Source organism: Caloenas nicobarica, chromosome 20 (genome assembly GCF_036013445.1).
Source record: "Caloenas nicobarica isolate bCalNic1 chromosome 20, bCalNic1.hap1, whole genome shotgun sequence".
Lineage (NCBI taxonomy): Eukaryota > Metazoa > Chordata > Aves > Columbiformes > Columbidae > Caloenas > Caloenas nicobarica.
Genome location: NC_088264.1, coordinates 4761005 through 4780487, shown reverse-complemented (window position 1 = coordinate 4780487; position 19483 = coordinate 4761005). Strand labels below are relative to the sequence as shown.

The 19483-nt window shown below is 41.6% G+C and overlaps 1 protein-coding gene across 1 annotated transcript in view; it reads right to left on the bottom strand.

The window, feature by feature from the left end:
• The window catches only part of RALGPS2 (Ral GEF with PH domain and SH3 binding motif 2), a 102645-nt gene extending 84377 nt beyond the window's left edge, over nt 1-18268 (bottom strand). The window contains exon 1 of the mRNA XM_065648937.1: nt 18188-18268. The gene's annotated coding sequence lies outside the window, so the exon portion shown is untranslated. The remainder of the gene's footprint in view (nt 1-18187) is intronic.
• Between the last annotated feature and the right edge of the window lie 1215 nt (nt 18269-19483).

Genomic DNA, 19483 nt, shown 5'->3' with positions numbered 1-19483 from the left:
ATTACAGTATCTCATACTTAAGATCTCTACATAATGAAATAAACAAAATAAAGTAATCCAAAAAGCTCTATCTCCAAGTGACCTTATCCAGGTAGCCAGATAAACAAGCCTGGAAGACAAGAAACTGCAATATTTAAATAATAAAACATCCTCAAAAAAAGCAGTAACTTTAAAGTGTCATTTTAGGAATGCAATACAAAAAAAGGGCAACTGAAAGAGAGCCACACTGCAAATTTCAGTCAAACACTATAGCTCCTAGGTATTTGGGGGTATTAATAGTCCCCCTCTGAGCTACGTTGAGCCACCCACATGCTACCCTCTCTTGTTTCGTTTTCTAAAAAAACTGATGGGACTGTAACATTCATAGGGCAGAAGATGCTACATTTCACTTGAACACTATACTCCCAGCCCATACACTATAATTAAGACTGTCTTTCCTCTGCTAAATATACACTGAACTGCACTTAGATTTTAGCTGTTATTATACTAACAGACCATACATGAAAAATACCTCATCTTTGGCTTGTGTCACTGCGGTCCTGTCCTTTCCTATCTCAATTACACTTCAGATTGTCCAAGTGCTCAGCTCCCCAATGCCTCTTTCCCATAGCCTTTTCATTAACTGAATTACATCGAGTAATGCGAACTTCCAGTCTGTTTCTCTTCAATTTAATAAATGCCTTTGTGCACAGAAATGCATTAAATGTGGAATCGAAGGTGTTTTATATGATGCATAAAATACTTCAGCATGCATTTATGCGAGCCTGAAGCCTGGACACACTACATGGTATTCTCCTGCCCCTTCATGCCCTGCATACTGTGCAGTAAAAAGTAAAGTAAAAATACTGATAAAAAGATTCATCATACCCAAAGAATAAAAATGTCTAGACTAACCAGGGTCTGCTCTCTTCAATGCGTCTGAGTTTTTCTGCAATTCACCCAAGGCTGTATTTGATGATCATTCCACTACAGCGACTGACCTATAAACCCCAAAACAGGAGGGCAGCAGGGTGAAGATGAGCAAAGGCCACATGCCCATGAAGGTCAGAACAAAGCAGGGTGTGACTGACCACAGCTGGTACAAAGAACCTGACTTCATCTCAGCACAAAGGGGACCAGAGGGTGGCCTTTGTTTTAGATAAACAGCTTTGTCAGTCGAGAAGATCATCTGACTGTATTACACTTGAGTGAATCAACCAGTGGTGTAAATGTTGCTCCCTGAGTTCATTTACAAAGTTCACGTCTTCCTGAGTTACCTAGATGAGCATGAGGGGAGTAAGTACACAGCTGAGCCCAACACAGAGTAGAAAAAGTGAAACAACTGACAAAAGAATTTCAAAGAGAGGAACAGGCTTCAACTCATGTGTTCCTTTCTGGAGACTGGGGACACTCAGTATCATAGTGGTGAGCATACTGTAGAGACCACTAACAGGGATCATGTTGTTATTGCGTTTGAACTGTATTTTGCAATTGCCATATTTTGCTAAGTGTAACTTGCATTTGAATTGTGATTTCAGTATATTTTGTATCACTCTGCTCAATCAGAAATCCTGTGCAACACCCACTGTGTTCAGATAAGGAAATTTAATATTAAATGTTACACCCTCCATGTGTGGAATATCTAAAAGAACCTGGTTAGAGAGTATTTGACTCACCTAAACCTGAAACCCTTCCACAGAAAAATCCAGGGATATTCTTGTCTCATATTGGGTCAAACAATATCCCCAAAATATACTGTACAAACAGTATTTTAGAAGACTACCCTAATATTATATTTAAAACTTCCTGTCCAGAACAGTACAAAAGCTTTGAGGAATCATAGCCACAGCACAATTTTATGAATGGCTCAAGAGTCATAATGACTAAGATCCTTTTTGTTTACATTCATTACAGCAGTACAAAACATCATTTGTTTTGATCATAAATCCCCACAAAGAAAACATAAGTGCCTTGATGTATTAATCATCAACTATGAATGCAAAGCCACTACCAAAGACTGCAGGGACCAAAGCACTGTAAGAACCAGAAGAGCAGCTCCAGACTAAATCAAACTGAGCTCTTGATCTTGCAGGAACTCTCACTGGTATTTTCACAAACAGTACAGAAAAAGCTATTTATTTTTAAATAAGGAACAGAAGTGTACCGGCCTTCACTGAATCTCCACTCTCTCACATACACATAGTACAGCCTAGTTAGATTCAGCTACTCCCCACCAATGACCTCAAAACACTTCAGTGAAATCTTGGAGCCACTGACTGAGTTCTAATTCTGGATGTGAGCCCTTTGATTCTTAGTTAGAAGTGTATTTTTTTCCAGCACTGCTTGGCACTTTCTAAATTAACATTGCTTTTAACTACCTAACATAAGTTAGCAGCTTCAATGAAACAGAAATTCAAGTTCCTCAAGCAACTATCACATTTGCATAATATGCATCAAGACGGATCCTTCTGTCCGGGAGGTACTTTGTGGAACTACTTCAGTATCTTGGGTGCCTCACTGCCCACTTGATCAGAACTCGTTAAATACAAACCAGGCCAAATAATCTATAGTTCCATAACATTCGGGGCTACAAGAGTGAGCCTCTATTACTCATTTTTTCACACTGTAATTCCTACCTTACACAAAAAACACTCAGAAATGCTTGTGGTTTTGCGTGTGGGGTCCTGCGTGCGGGGTCCTGCGTGCTTCCCCTCTAAGTGTTTTGAGGTAAAAATCTCTCTGCTAAAAAGTCACAACAATATGGCCAAAATAAATCCAACAATAATAAATACGGCGAAGTTAAGATGCTGCCACTTTAATGCATTCTTTAAGTGCCTTTTCCTTAATCTTTATAAGGCACCAAGTTATAAAATACCTTTTAGTCTTTTTAGTCTGAGATATATATATATATATATATATATATATATATTTTTTTTTTAGATGAATGGAATATGGACCATATTCCCTGCAAGATCACTATATAGATGTTGTGAGCTCACTTTGGTAATGCGTTTGCCCTTGAGCAAGTGGGAATCCAGGTAAGTCTGCTGCCCCAACCCCCGGGACAGATGCCTCACATACCAAGTGCACCTTTTGCTGGTCTGCATCACGTCGGCATATACAAGTACTCATGCCATCTCCCATCAGGGCAAGGGCTGGTCACATTCCCCGTTCTTCCCTGCAGTTTGGTGCATGTGCACCCCAATGTTAATACAAGACCTGTGCACAGAAAGACTCTGTTAGCACAGGCACGTACTACCCAATACTGAAGGAAAAATCATTTGTTTGCCAGGCTGCATGTTGTCTGTTCTGCAACAAGACAGACTTGGGAAGCCGCACAAGGCTGCACTGTGATAACAAGAGTCATTACAGGTACTGTAGTGGGAAAAAATGCAAGGTAGTCTGAGCAGACCACCAGGCTTTTAATGCTCCTGAATTAAAAAGAAATCCATGACCTCTTTCTCTTGCCCCAGAATGCACTGTTCTTTATCACTTTCTCCCCATTAGAACCTGAGTCCATGGGAGTTATGCACAGATAGGTAAAGCTAGAAACATGTCTAAAGATGGGAAGAAAGCTTATCATCTAAGAGGCAAGAGCAGAGATAACAGCCTCCATACCAAAATAATAATTAAAAAACCCCACACACAAAAGCCCTACAATTAAGCAGGAAGTCAGCAAGGAATAGGTGACATGGAAAAGAATGTTTGTCTAACTATGAAAGAAGATTTTCTCAAGTCAAACAAATTGCATCTTCCAAACTATATTCTTCAGTTTTACACCTGACCCAACAAAAAAAAAAACTCAACTAGGTTACGGCACTGCAAGAATAAAGATAGTATAAGATAGTATGTACACAGCATTAAAAAAGAGAAATGAAAGCGACCTAAAAATATGCTTTAATTCAGTTTTCAGTAAGCATGATAGTGTTAAGAGGCAATACAAGATAGCCAAACTGATAAAAATATACATTTCCACAATAGGGATGAAATAAAAGCTCAGGCAACTTAATACAGCCCCATCCTCCTGCAGGAAATTTATCATTGAAGATAATCAAATTCCAGACCTAAAATTTCACATACTACAAAGTCTCCAGTCAGATGCATGAATCTTGGCAAAGCATTTGATAAGCTGCCACCAGTGAAGACTGAGATAAGAGACACTAGTAGAAGACATGTGTGGGGTAGAGGTATGATGAAAACAGAGACAGAGGAGCATAATACTAGAGTGGGAAGAGATTACTAACACTTATTAAATATGCAACACCAGTACAAATCTGAGAATCACGGATCGTTTGGAAATACAGGAAAGGAACATAATACAGGACAAATAACACTATCTGATGGACAGAAGATTGAAAAATGAAAGTCAATCATTAAAGCATAATTTGGGCTGATCCCTATAAAATTTCTCCTATAAATTTCAGCACATCAGTTGGAAACGACTGCCAGCAATGCTGTAAGCATGAAGTAGCCACATGAGATCAAGATGTTTGCATTAGTTACGGACAAATACTACCTCCACAGCATTTTGTAAGAGAGCTTGATGCTGTACTGCACGCAGTTCTGGTCACCTGGCTTCTAAAAGATTTTTGATCAAAATATATGCAGAGAAAGGCTTCCACATTCTCTGAAGACTCCATTGCAGAAGTAGAAACCAGGAGACCTTATGCTAACAAACTGAAATTCGCACAAGGATACACTTGCTGTGTTTAAATATCAGGAGCACAAACCAGGAGTAGGAATAAAAAGTAAATTTATGCTCCAAATCAGAATACAGTAATCAGGTTCTTGAACAGCCTCCAGAAAACTGTATTAAAAGCCAAAAACCATAGCTGCTTAAATTGATACTGGGCTCCTTCCTGAAAGAAATTGTGTCATATGGTGCCTGCACCAGCAGTAGCCCTAACCCAGTAACACAGACTACTTTTTTCATTGACTAGCCCTGCTGCAAACTCAAAGCACTTCTGTACTCATACAACTCAACCACTCCAAGTTATGTCACACATCCACTCTTGCCCTAAGCATCTATTGCACAACAATCACAGCAGTATCAGCTGTTGGAGCTCCAAGACACATGAAATTAGAACCCACAGAATAGCAACAAACAGAACAAGAAAATAATTTTATTAGGTTCGACAATGAAATTTTAAATACAAAAAAAAAAGCTTAATTTAAAACGGTCCTTAATTTAGGTTCTCTTCTCTTACTCTAGAAAAGGCTTTACCTGGACGAACAACTAAGTGGAATTATTATTCTTTTTTTAAGACAACATTACTCACAGACCACTTTCACTATCATGTGCGCTCACATTCTGGACAACAAAATCATCTTATTGCTGCTTTTACGCACCTCATTCTCTGACTTGGGCAGGGGGTTGAGAAAAGAAAGAGAGGTAACATTAAGGTTAGTAAGGTTCTGTCTCATTCATATCTTACTCAGTTTCCAGCTATCAAGATCCCTCCTTCATGGTGTTTCAGTACCCAATACTCTCCTCTATAATCTAAGGAACTGGTACAACTCATTGCTTCAATTTCCTCAAATGAGATAAAGAAAAAAAAGAAAAAAAATCAAAAATCCAGGAGAATATCCCTCCGCAGGGCACAAGCTACTTGTTTACCAAATCCTATTACAAAAATCAAACTATTAGCTCAGTTTGTAATCAACCTGCAACCAACTATGCAAAAATGTTTGTATATCCTAATGGTACTGAAGGCAAGCCTCAAATCCTTCTTAAAAAACAGGAAAAAAGACAAACCACAGGGGAAAGATTAATGATACAGTCTTTACAGCTCACATGACAACTTTAACTAACCAGGAACCAAAGAAATAAAATCATGCCTCCAATTACTTCCTAAGGATGCAGGGGCATGCTATTTTGCTTGTGAGCCACGCCTCTAGCAAGGAATGCAAAAATCATTAACTGCTAAAAATGTGCATATATCCTTTTGCTCTACACTGGATTTAGTGGCAATATTAACACGCCGGGAAAGCAGAACACAAACCTGGACAGTTTACTGGCCTTAAAGAAGTAAAGGCACAAGATGCCCATCCCACACTGACTGCCCTGCATGGTCTCACAGGTACAGAAAGGCTGCAGACACTGAAGCCAAGGGAGAACAGCTAAATATGTTCAAAGCAGGGGGAAGCAGTTTCTTCCAGATCTCACAGAAAGCATTGGGAATCTGACAATTTTTATATGCCTCTAAGAGTATGGCAAACGCTGACAGAATAAAAGCATTTACTGGTCTTTTCAGTATTTAGGAGTCAAGTTCAGCTCACTTACCCCCCACACAAGGATTCCAGTGTGCCTTTGATACAGTCTATCAAGCGGGATTTTTAAGATGAACTCAGCACTGTAGGTTCACAAGTGATATCCCATCCAAATTCTACTTGGATATTTGAGATATTCAGTGCATAACTGGATAATTATTATTCAAACGTATCCTTCAGCTTATGAAATGCAGCTGTGTTCATTTCTGCCAAATCAATGGATGCATGCATTAAAAATCGATTTAAGTACAGAGATACAGAAGCCGAAAACTTGGGTCCAAGAGCAAGGACATAGAGTGTGTACACAATACAGATTCGATAGAGAATGGTGTTTTGAATGTCAGTCTACTGTTTTACAGCAGATGATGCTATTTCTTAAGGAAATCATGAGGTTTAATGGTTCATTTAACTAAAAACAAAGTTACATTCATCTTTTTGTTAATCTTTTAACTGATAAAAAGTAATTCTAGAATGCTATAAATGCAAGAAATTCCACACCAACTGGGAATACAAAAACCATTATGTGACCATTCAGTGATGTTAACTCTATCTTTAAAAAGCTCAGAAACTGTCACCTTCCAAAAAAATCCACTATAAACCACTACTTCAGTTTGTACTATTTTAAAATGCATCACTTCAAGCAATCAACTTGTGGCAGGGGTATGTTCTCCTAGCACAGAAAAGAGGGAACGTGCAAGCCCTATGCAAACCCATCTCTCCCAGCCCTGCTACGTTTTTGAGAAAAGGTGTTACTGTGTTTTGATACTTGGTGATACTGGAAGACTTCATGATGTCACCACCAAGAGACATTCAATTGATAGTGCCCATAAGAATTTGGAAAATATGAACTGCAAAGAGTTTGGTGAAAGAAATGAATACATGGATAAATTTTTTACAGTTAAAAAAAAAATGTATATTTTAACTAAATATATTCAGATCTTTCAGTGTTGTTCCAAAGCCAAGATTATCCATATTAGTGAATAATTAAAAAAAACCCCACAACACGCCCCTCCGCCTCCAAACCAACACCACCACAAAAAAACCCAAACAAACCCACAACCAACACAAAAGCCACACACACACACAAAATGAGTAATTCATTTCCCCATTCTATACTACCAGGAAATGAGTTACCTCTGACCTGCTAAAAGAATGGCTGAAAAAGCTAATACCTTGGCTGCACTTCAAGAGTACTTTCATCTTTCATTTAGTTTCATATTCAGCTCACCAAGCTGGGGAAGCTCATTTTGGTCATGAATGTTATTCAAACATAAAGGAGAGTCAGTCACATCATAAACAGAGTATTGGTACCTTACTGCTGAAATATCACTGAAGTCACTAGTCACAATATGGTCAGGGTGTTTTTGGCAGGTGGGATACTTTTGAAACAGCTTTATCACGTAAAAGCGAAGAGATTTTAACAAGCTACAAAATTTATCTTCCACTACCTCCAAGACAGAGAAAAACAACCTCAACAAAACCAGCGAAGGTAGCCTCCAAATAAATGCGACTGTCAATAGGGATTTGCAGGACCTTTCCGATGTAAGAATCTAGTTTTTCCACAAATAGGGTAGGGTTTTCCAGCTGAGTTGTGTGTGGCCAATGAACACCATAAATCTGACAAAGCTACTGAATAGCAGGCAGTGAAGCTGCTCTACCACAGAGACTGCCAAATAAGCCAGCTCCCTCGCTGAGGAATGAAGCAAACTCAACACTAATTCGCCCTGGGACCCAACCGCATGCTCAGCCCCATCCCCAAAAAAAGAACACAATTTGCAAATGGCAACTCCAACCTAGCAAGATCCCTTTTTCTCTTCCAAGATGTGCTTTCTCGTTTTGGGGATTATTACGTTAAAAAAGCCAACCTCCTCTGCATTAAGAGAAGATGCTAATTATGAATTCCAAAAGATGGCAATTTTCTTCCTGTAAGCAAAGCACTTCTACCAACATTAGGAGAATCATAAATACAGAAAAAGCCACAAAGGAATACAGATCAGCTAGTATAATGATAAGATCACAGAAATACACCCTATTACCCCAGGGTAAAAAAAAGATATCCAATTCCATTAATGACCTGGAATGTAATAGGGAAAGATGACACCAGACAAAGTGACCAGCAAAAAAACTTCGGTTGCTGAAGCCCATCACTTCTCCTCATCTTCCTTCTCTCACTCCAACAAGTAAAACCAAGAAGATATCCGTGACATTCAGTACCAGTCTACACAGAAATCTGACACCTAAAAGCAACACAGAAACTCCAGCACATCCATCCCAAAACAGCAGGGGAAGTCCATCTTTTTTCCTTTTCTCTGGAGAGATCTCACTTCTGTCCCTGTCCTTAAGCTCCATTACTGCCGGATTCTGTTCTTAAGACTATCACTTCACATAGAGAAGTGGGGAAAAAAAAAAAAAAAGTATGTAAAGCCACAGACTTTTTTTCTAAGTCATAAAAATAAAAGCCAGCTTAAAAAAAAAAAAAAATAGGCACAGCAGAAATAATTACTTTAAATGCTCAACTTTCCTAAAATACACCTTTGTTTACAAATAAATGAGGATTTAACAAAAGTTTTGTGGGTGCAATAGCTTAGCAAGACATCTTTCATGTCAGCCACTTGCATTATTTATCAAGTAAGCTTCCCTTCTTAGCAGTATCACTTAACATAGGCTAACTAGATTTCTATGGCTATCTGACTTAGCATAACACAAATATGGCATACCTGTGAATTATCATACTACTATATGGATCCGCATAACAGATTTCACATTTTCCTAAGCTATCCTTTATAAAAGGCTTTTTGGCCTCAGCAATACCCTTTCAATTTCCAATTTATTATCTTATCTATAAGTTAGAAAGCTAAATCAAGAATTATTCCTCGACAAAACTGTCAGCCTCAAATCATTTGCCTACGTACTTTTGTTTCTGTAAGTCTAAATTTGCTTAAAAATTCATATCCATTTTGCATATATTCATTTTGGACTTATAATAAGCACATGCTCTGAGTGTACAACTCTGCTTCCACACCCATGGACATTTCAGTTTTCTCCCATAAGCTCATCAAACTGAACAGGAAAGGCATGCAATTTCACAGGACAAAAAAAAAAAAAATTTTTTTTGGTTTCTTTCTCTAGATGCTCTGGCACAACATCACCTGAAATACTTTAAAACTTTCCATAGCACATACAAAAAGTAATTTGAGATCGTGTAACAACAAATACACAGATACTTCTTTTCCCTCTCCTAGTCATACGGCATTTGTTACCAAAAAGAGAAGAAACTAAAGCAGTTCCGATTGCTGGTCTCTGACAGAATTTTTAGGTAGCTCTCTTTAAAATACCAAAGTCCCTGTATGATAACTTATACACAGATTTGTATGAATATTTCTTTTAAGAGAAGTCAATTTACCTTATCTGAAACATGAACTACGTCCTAATGAAGAAACCTTTTCACCACTAAGACAGCTTCAGAAAAGAGTCAAGATTGACTTAGCAAAAGTATTAAACACAAGTCACAGCATGAAATACAGCTTGAGTTCAGTCATCACACAGATCCCATCCACATTAAAAAACCCACAAGTCAGCATGTTAATTAAGTACAGGGCAAGCCATTACATGCAGACATTGAGGAAGCGCTATCTGCAAGCAGGTCCTAAATGACGCTCTCAGCTTATGAATAGCTGCTGTTCTTCAAAGGTAAAGAAATACTGCACTTCAAAAGCAGCTCTTCCACTTCTTTATCACTTTAATATGCCTCGACTTTATGAAACATTGTAGATCTGGCACCCACCTTAAATGAAAACAGTATCAAGCTTGTCCTTCTGTTTGATCTCCTGACTGCAATTTGGTTAACAGTGTTTTCCTCTCCAAATTCCTTTAGAAGTATTTGGGGTGGACACTGTGAGCACTTGAATAGGTATCGCCCGTACAGCTAAGCAACTTCCACCAATAAAATAACTGACTGCCAGCATGGCTACATCTACACAAGGGTATTAAAAAATAACCAAAGAACCACAGTTTTGTACTGTGGTTAGATTTGGTACCACTACATTTAGTACACTTATAACAAAGACCTTGTCCAATGTAACACAATATTAGACTGGATCTGAGAGAAAGTCATTGTCCACTAGTAAGGAGAAAAGCACTTTTAGAGAGGAATATCACTAAAACCTTCAAAATCTATTATCAAAGAGTTATCTGCCAAAATCTGTTCAAAATAAATCCAAAATATGCTTGGACATGGAAGGAAAGAAAACAAACAACAATACACAAAGGAGGATGAGAAGAAATTGTCTATCATAATAATCAAGCAGCACAGGGCAGCTAGTCAAACACTTTTCGAACAGGAAGCAGCAAAAACATTTCTATTACAGAGGGACATTTCCTATTATCATATAAATAAAATGGAAAATGGTTTCATTAGAAACTGCATACCTGACACCATCCATGCACAGCCTATTAAAAAGTAATAATAATAAACTCTTATACCCAGGTAATATTAATCCTATCCTAAGGCAGGCCTGCAAGACTCAAGTTTTTCTCTCTCATAACAAACATCTCAAGGTTCAGGCTGCTCACAGCCCACCATATTCATGGTTCTCAGAAACACATGGTTAGTGTGTAGCTAAGAAGAAATCTTGCTAAGCCTTCAGTAATTTTGCACTCTGAGCTCCAGAAGATGTTTGAAGATGACCTCAACTGCATGGAGGGATTGAACTCAATAGATTCTACTCTTCTCATACATGACCCCTCTCCAAAATGCCTGTTGGTATATTTCCATAAAAGTTTGGTCAATAAGAATATCATAATTATTGTGAATATCACAGTTATTTTAGATACCAGACAAGCCTGACAACGAACACCCAAACAAACTGGTCAGTCTAAAAATAAGTGACTATTCTAAAAATAAATGAGATAGCTGCCACTAGTCAGGTATACTCACCAATAAAGCACATGGGAAGACTGGCTGGAAAGCAAAGACAAGGCTGTTGGCAGAGTGTTCTGGACGTGCTAGCAATGGCATCACAGTTCACATGCCCTTTAACCACACAGGGAAAGTTAATTATGTGACAGAGGAGGAGAGGAAATACAATGATTATGAGTCATCCACTTAACCATATGCTTTATCAATATACCTCATGATATGAGAGTTACTAATTAGTGACAGCACAAAACAGTGATGCATTAATGGGAGAGAGTAGTCCAAATCTTTGGGGCGTATTTTATTTTATTGATTTAGCTCTTCAAACAATTTATGCGCATTTTGAAATCCAAAATGCACACCTAAGAAACTATTCAACTCTATCAGCATTCTAACACTTCACACAAGCAAGTTGATCGTGGATTTGTTTGGAATCCCCAAAATACTTTACAGGTTTCTGGATTAGTTTTTGCTTTATCAGTCAAACGGCTCTATTACCAAATTCCCAGTAACACCATCATCATGCCAAACTCGCTCCACTGGCCTACTGGAGAAGTTGCAACAATTGTTAAGTTTAGCCCTATGCAAAAGCAATTTTCAAAAATGTCACAAGTACCCTGTCATGCCTCAAATATTTCTGCATGAAATCTGAAACTAGGAAGTTTTGCCCAAGTTCCCAGAATTGCAAACCCAACTATGAATTCAGGATAGAGTTGAGATTACACTCTAACTCCAGAAATCAGCACTCCACAAGCTCAGCTATGACCAAAGCGACAACTGATCCACTTAAGTGATTTCAGCTGGTTTATGGGAGCTCTGATTTTGTACTTGCCAGTCACCTCCACCACTAACTGCTTTTTTTCATTCCTTTCTCTGCCATGACATCAGTGCAAGATTTTGTATGGCCAGAGAGTAAACAGTTTGGGGGAATGATCAAACTGAAAAATAAGGCAATGAAAAAAAAAAAGCAGCTTAATTTCCTAGCTGCATCTAAGCTGATGCATTTCACTCCACTAGTGTCCGCCAAAACAGTGTGAGAAGCAAGCAGTCAATAAATAAGCTGCCCCACCGCATGTGGGGTCACAACATGATTCAATTACAAACCAATTTAAATTAGTTACAAGTGTGGAGGACCCTAACATTATCAAGCAAGTAACAGATCTTAACAGCAATTAGAAGATCAAACAATTTGGCAACAAAACAAGCAGACGAGAAACACAAGCTTTTAAACAGCTTATAAATTCGAGTTTTACATGGAACTAAGAAGTCACGAGTCCACCTGTGCTCACTGGCCTCTTCAGATACAAACTCAGACATGAAGCTTACAAAGAAAAACTTACTAAACTGAGACTTTCAGCTTTTCATTGGAGGCTTCTGCCCGCCTATACATTATTCTGAAAAGGCTGTACCAGAGCAGAAAGTGCGCTTTGTACTAGTCCTGATTATTCGCTTATTGGTCCAACTTGAGTCACTCTGTGACATTCTAAGTCTAAATGAAAATATAATACCATAGTTTAGACAAATATCCCAAACCCTGGGCACCTTAATAATGTAATAAAAGCAATCCAATTTACAAACTGCATTAAGACCGCTTTTTCAGGATCTCTGCCATTTTTATCTAGGCCTTATTAGCTAAAAAATATACCTTCATCCCCAGCATGATCAATCTGAGCCTGTTTCAGTGAGCGCAAATTCCACAGTCTCAAAGCTGTCCCTTAATGAATAATGAGAGGCACAAATCAAACAGATTTTAATGCCACACTACTACAACAGTCAGAGTGTTGAGAGCCAGTCCTCGGTCACTTCGGACTGCTGCCAACATCACAGCTCGATTAAAGAGAAGGTAACACATATCCCAAAGCACCAGTGCCACTGACTCCTACTGAGACGGCTCCAAAGCCAGCAAAACCTTCCACACCACATTTTCCCTCCAAATCACTTTTAAATGGAGTTACTGCACGAAAGCCAGCACATTTCAGTCCCCATTTGCATTTCTTCTCTGCCAGTCTGAGCACTTCAGCCCTCAGACATACAGAACAAGCAACAGAAGTGAAGAGATTCATCAGCTCAAAAAAAAAAAAAAAACAAACCACCAAACAAACAACAACAACAAAAAAATCACTAAATCGGGATGACCATTTTTAGGCAGAGGACCCCAAAGAAAGCTTAAGTCTCCCTCTCTGCCATTTCTGCTTATAATCACCAGGCACGCTGTTCTTACCTCCTTAACAGACCCAGGCCAGCCTCAAGTTATACTTCATTACTTGCACTAGGAACTCCTATAACGGTCTAAAGCCAAGGGGAGGAGGGTCAGACATGACTTCCAGCCAAATTCTAGTCAGCTATGGTCAGGTTAGGAGGTCTCAATCTTCTAGTCAAAGATTTTTAAAACTGATTTTACTGCTTCAATATGATTGCTAAGAACAACAGCTAATAAACTCGAGTCACCAGAGGGCACTAACACTTCTACCTAATGGCAAATGCACTCCTTCAATTAAGAAGGCTGATAATTACATCCACATCATCATGTATATTTTATCTGGATTGAACTTCAGCCAGCTTGTTCTAATCCATGTCCAAATCTCAACTACATGCTGCTGAGGCACTGAGCTGCATTAACTGTTGTGGTCGCACTTGCAATATATGGGGGAGACGTACAGTCTCCCCAGATAGACCAGAGAAAATAGGGCAGGCACATGCCTCTCCCAGTTCACTTGCAATCTAAAACTTACATTGCCTGTGAAACGTATTCATATGTATACAGATAAATGAAATTCTGAAACAGGCACAGAGAATAGGTCACAAGTCCAACACCTCAAAGAAACAGAACAAATAGCTATTCTTAAGAGTTTGTACCAAGATGAATCCTACCAGAGTGGACTGCATGTAATATCTGCCAAGAGGAAAAAGGAGAGGGGCTTTAATTTAACCACCAAGCAGATGTATTACTCTCAAACCTGGCATCAAATCAACTGCCCTGTTACATGCTTAATCTTTAACAAAGAAGGCTGCTCTTTACCACTGAGAAATAAGCAGGTTTTTAAATCACAAATACGATGCATACGAGGAGCCGACATGAGCATCTCTTGACGTTCTGACCAGGCAGCTCTTGAGCCTCACAGCGTCAGGCAGAGGTGCACTGCAGCACACCCAGAGAGATTCCGGGGCAGGAAACCTTCACTTGCTGAGGCATCCAAGAGTCACAAAGAGACAAAACACAGCCTGACCAGTGCAGTCTTACAGAAATAAGGGCAAAGCTGCTGGGACCTGCAAAGTACACTGATGCTTTTTTTTTCCCCCAGCATTATTGCCCTGCAGTTCTACCCAAGCTGTATTTCCTGTAGTCGGGACTGTAAGACAACACAGGGGAAGGAAAAGGGAATCCTATCCTTACTTACAGAAAGGCACACAGTAAGCATGGAAGCTGTCACTTCTCTGCACTGAAGCCATGGAAAAAGTTACACTGGCAATAAAACTGGGATACCAAGGATTCTGAGAGCATTCTAAAGGCATCTCCATGGGTTCAAGGAAGACACCATCTGTGCCATATGACAGTCTATAACCCATCTGGAAGCCTGTAAGGAGTTTAGAAAAGACCTGCTGTTAGTGTACCAGAGAGCGACACACCTCCGAACAGTGAGCACAAGAAAATAAACATCAACCTTTTATGCATGTCAGGAACATCATATTTTGAAATACTTAGTCCTGGCCCACTAGATTTCCCCGTATTTTATTTTGCTATAAGACTCAGTGAACAGGTGAGTTTTTCTAGCCAAACTCTCCTACAACCTGAAGCAGAGATAGGAAACAGTCTCTCTTCTCCTCAGCCAGCAAGCAGGTTCAATGACCATCACTCACACCAAGCTCACTTTGGACAGTCACAGCTAGAAGCTCCAGTGTTCAGAACATACCATGTTCTGATCTTTTCTAACAAGAGCTGTAAAACAACACCCAAACCAGAAGTGTACCATGCCTTTGATGTCTTATACTTTGACAAAATGCAACCGATTACACTCCTCATCCTTAAAGGAAGTTTTCAGCTCAGCTTTATTGAATGAATGAAAGGAGGAGCCCAAATGACTCAACTCCAAGCAAATATAAAGATTAATCCTTAATCTCAATGAAAAAACAAAAAGAGGGGGGAAGAAACTGCTGAAGGTGGAGGTGTGTCCTTATCAATTCAAACCTTTTAATATTCAAAGACATGTCAAGCAGAACATTAGCACAGTAAGACATTATTAGTCTTCTGAAGTCTTAAATACATTTATTACAAACATAGCCTATTTTAAAATCAAAATTTACACAAGTCATGGAAGTTAAAGAGTTAGCCCTGTATCTTCATATTTGTTCACCGGTGCTGAGCAGCATCAAGATCAATAAAATATCTAAACACTGGGATTTTCAAGGCACAGAGTCACCAGCGAGATAGAGGTGTGGAAGGGAGAAGATCTCTCCAAAAATTCTGCACAATACAAGTTTCAGAGAAAAAATTACCCGATAGTAAATACAATAACCTCACGAAGAGATTTGGTTGTGTTTGGGTTTTTTGTTTGGTTTGGATTTTTGTTTGCTTGGTTTGGGGTTTTTTTGTTTGTTTGGGTTTTGTTGGGGTTTTTTTCTTCCCCTACACTGAGGAATCAAACATTGCTCATCAAAATCCAGCAAAATAAATTACAAGGTAGAATATTTCACAAGGGAGCTAACGGACTCCCAGTGACTGCCATACGTCTACCACATGTATTTGCAAGTGACTGCTCATCCCCCATCTCAGCCATGGCCACGCTAGTATTTCAGCGCAGAACACATCTCCAGCCTTGTCGGGAGGAATGTTTAATTCCAGACTAGCAGGAGTGCCTCTTTGTACACAGTCCAAACTCTAAATACAGATGTCACCAGAGGGCACTCTTTCAATTCAAGTGACCTATCTTTAGCAAACTTCTGAGCAAGACTGCAGACAACCCGCATGCAGGGATGCGCAGAGGCCGTACGAAGGAGCAGTAGTTTTGTTTCTGCAAAAGATTTGTCTTGGGAAAAAAAAAAAATCATTTATCCCAGAAACGTGAAATATTTTTCAGAGTAACTAGAGGCACTGCTAGTAAAGATCACAAGCAACTCTGAACCGCTGTACTATGCTATACTCTGGTATTTGAGGGTACAAATTCACTAAAGTTTTGGCACCTGTGTAGATCACACTAATTTACAGAATCAGGGCCCAAGCCAGTACAGCTGATGTAGATGTGTCCATGGAAGTCATCTGCCTACATTATCATAGATACTAAACCTTACAATAATACATGAAAAAAATACCTATATGTTGTTAAATGAAAGCTTTAGAAAAACAAATTTCTCTACTCCTCACTGTTCTGCATTAAGAGGATCAACAATTAAACCATTTGCATTAAGATAATACATAAGTATCAGCAGTCTTTAACCTTTGGTCCATGTATTATTTCTAATGGTCTGCTGAGACCTAATAAAGATTAAAAACCAAAAGAGGTGAGTTGAAGTTCAACTAACAAAAACATGCAGAACCACTAAAAAACACAAGAGGCCTACATATCAAAAAAGGTCGCAAACCACCATACGGCTGTTTGATGTGAATAGAAAGTTAAGCCCATTTTGCTACTAAAATCAAGTCAGCTGCAGAGGCAAGAAGTGATAAGGGAAAAAAAAAAAAGAAAATAATAATTGTGCATCCTACCACATTTTCCAGTCTTGAGAGAAACTCAAAAACTGTAGGCCTACGAAACATTTGATTGCCTGCTTATCCACCTATCCTATTTGAAAATAAATAGCCTCTATCTCTTCTAGCTCTCTGTGATAGTAAAGCCCCTTAGTTTAGCACAGGAACAGACTGGGGGCGGGAGGAGGAATCAGACCTGTGCAAAGGCACCTTTTGTCTGCATAGGGATCTCTTGAACAGATAAACAGCCACAGAATTTCAGCAGGAAGTACCTACTATTAAACACACGGGAACAAGTTAATTCAAACTATTACCTATCATCACCACTCATCTTGGTTTAAAGTATATCTGTATAATTGCTTTTCCAGCATCTGCTGCCAGGAAAGAAATATGCCAAACGCTCTGGATGTCAAATAAACAGCATTCACTTGTCCACTCTCTAAAGCAGATCCCCGTCTGCTACAAGGCAGCGCGCTCTCGGTGCTCCCAAATCACCCGGTTTTATAGAAAAGAAACGTTATGCCGGCTTGCTACCCTGAATTCCCCTCCCACCCCAGCCCGTGTGCTGACCCAGCCCGGGGTGCTGCTCCCCATGTCAGGGCGCCCCGGCGGGGGCTGCCCGGATAGCGGTATCTCCCCGCCGCAGCCGCCTCTGCCCCGGCCCCCCCGCCGCGCAGGGCCCCCCGCCCCAGGCGGGCACACGGCTCTGCCCGTCCGCACACACAAACACCCCCCTCAGCATTTATTCCCCCGGGGCCTCTCCAGCGAGCAAAGGGGGAGCAGCTCCCCACCCCCCCCCCCCCAGCCAGGCCGCAGCCCGCTCTCTGTCCCCTGGCGCAGGTAGCGAGGGGGGCAATGACCGACGCTCCGGCCTCGCTGCACAGCCACCCATCCCTCCATCTTGCAGCACGGCCGCGGGGGGCCCGCCGCCCTGCACACACATACACACCCCGCGCACACTGAGGGGGGAGAGGGCGCTGCCGAGCCGCCGGGCCCCGGCCCCGCTGCCAGCCCGCTCCCGGCCAACGCCGCCCGCGACACCGGCTGAGGAGGCGGCCGACAGGTGGGCGGCGGAGCGCGGGGCCCGTGAGGAGCCGGGTGACGGGAGGGGGCCGGGACCCTCCCCGGATCTGGGAGGGGACCGCGCGCCTCCAATCCCCGGCCGGCAGCCCTGCCGGGCCCGGCGTGCAGCCGGGGTTAAGCCTCCTTTCTCTCCTCCTCCTCCTCGAAGCCGGACAATGAGCCCCGCCGCGGCTCCCCGAGAAGGCGGGCGCCGGCCGCCCGCCTCCCTCCTCTACCCTCCACCTCCTCCTCCTCCTCCCCGCGGCGGCCCAGCTCACCTGCGACAGCGGGGGATGGACGAGCGAGGGCGGGGAAGCCGCTGGGGCTGCGCGCCGCTCCGCGCCTGCGGGCCGCGCCGGTGCGGGGGAGCCGGCAGCGCCGCCACGCGCGCACGCTCTCGCGCGCACATACACACACACACACACACACACACACACATACACGCGCGCGGATTGGGGGGGGGCAGCCCGGCGCCACGTGCGCATGCGCACCGCGCCCCCCCCGGCCCGGCTCGGGCGCGGACTGCGCATGCGCCGGCCCACCGGGCGCCGTGCGCGCGTTGCCGTAGCGACCAGGGGGCGCGCGGGGGCGGCCCCGCTGTGTGAGGCGCGGCCTTCCCGCCTTCCCGCCTCCCCTCAGCTGCCCCCTCACGGGGCCTCTGGGGCCGCCCTCGTCCCGCCGCCTCACCGCCCCCCGGGGGTGTGCTGCCGAGAGCGGGGCGGGGGAAAGAGCGACAGCTCTCCTGCTGAGCAGAGATAGCTAGGGCGAGGAGAAGGGGCTGGCTCAGAAAACCCCCACAAAAACAAAATAAACCCCACCACCAACAACAAAAAAAATCCCCCAAAGCATTGCTAATAAATACATTCATTTAGGAGGAACGCAAGTAAGGGACTAGCTCAACCCCCACAAAAAAACCCCACCACCACAAACCAAAAAAAGCCCCACCAAAACATTACTTTGCTAATAAATACATTCATTTAGGAAGAAGGCAAGTAAGGGACTGGCTCAAAAAAAAACCCACAAAAGAACAACAAAAAAGCCCACTCCAAAACATTACTTTGCTAATAAATACATTCATTTAGGAGGAAGGCAGGTAAGGGACTGGCTCGAAAAACCCCCACAAAAACCAAAAAAAAGCCCACCCCAAAACATTACTTTGCTAATAAATACATTCATTTAGGAGGAAGGCAGGTAAGGGACTGGCTCGAAAAAACCCCACAAAAACCAAAAAAAAGCCCACCCCAAAATATTACTTTGCTAATAAATACATTCATTTAGGAGGAAGGCAAGTAAGCGACTGGCTCAAAAAAACCCCACAAAAGAACAACAAAAAAACCCACCACAAACATTACTTTCCTAATAAATACATTCATTTAGGAGGAAGGCAGGTAAGGGACTGGCTCGAAAAACCCCCACCAAAAAAAAACCAAACCCACCACCACAAACAAACCAAAAAAACCCCAAAACAAACCAAAACATTACTTTGCTAATAAATACACTCATTTAAGAGGAAGGCAAGTGCAAGGACTTGCTGGATTTTTCTCTGTTTCCACAGTCGTTGGGGAACGATGACA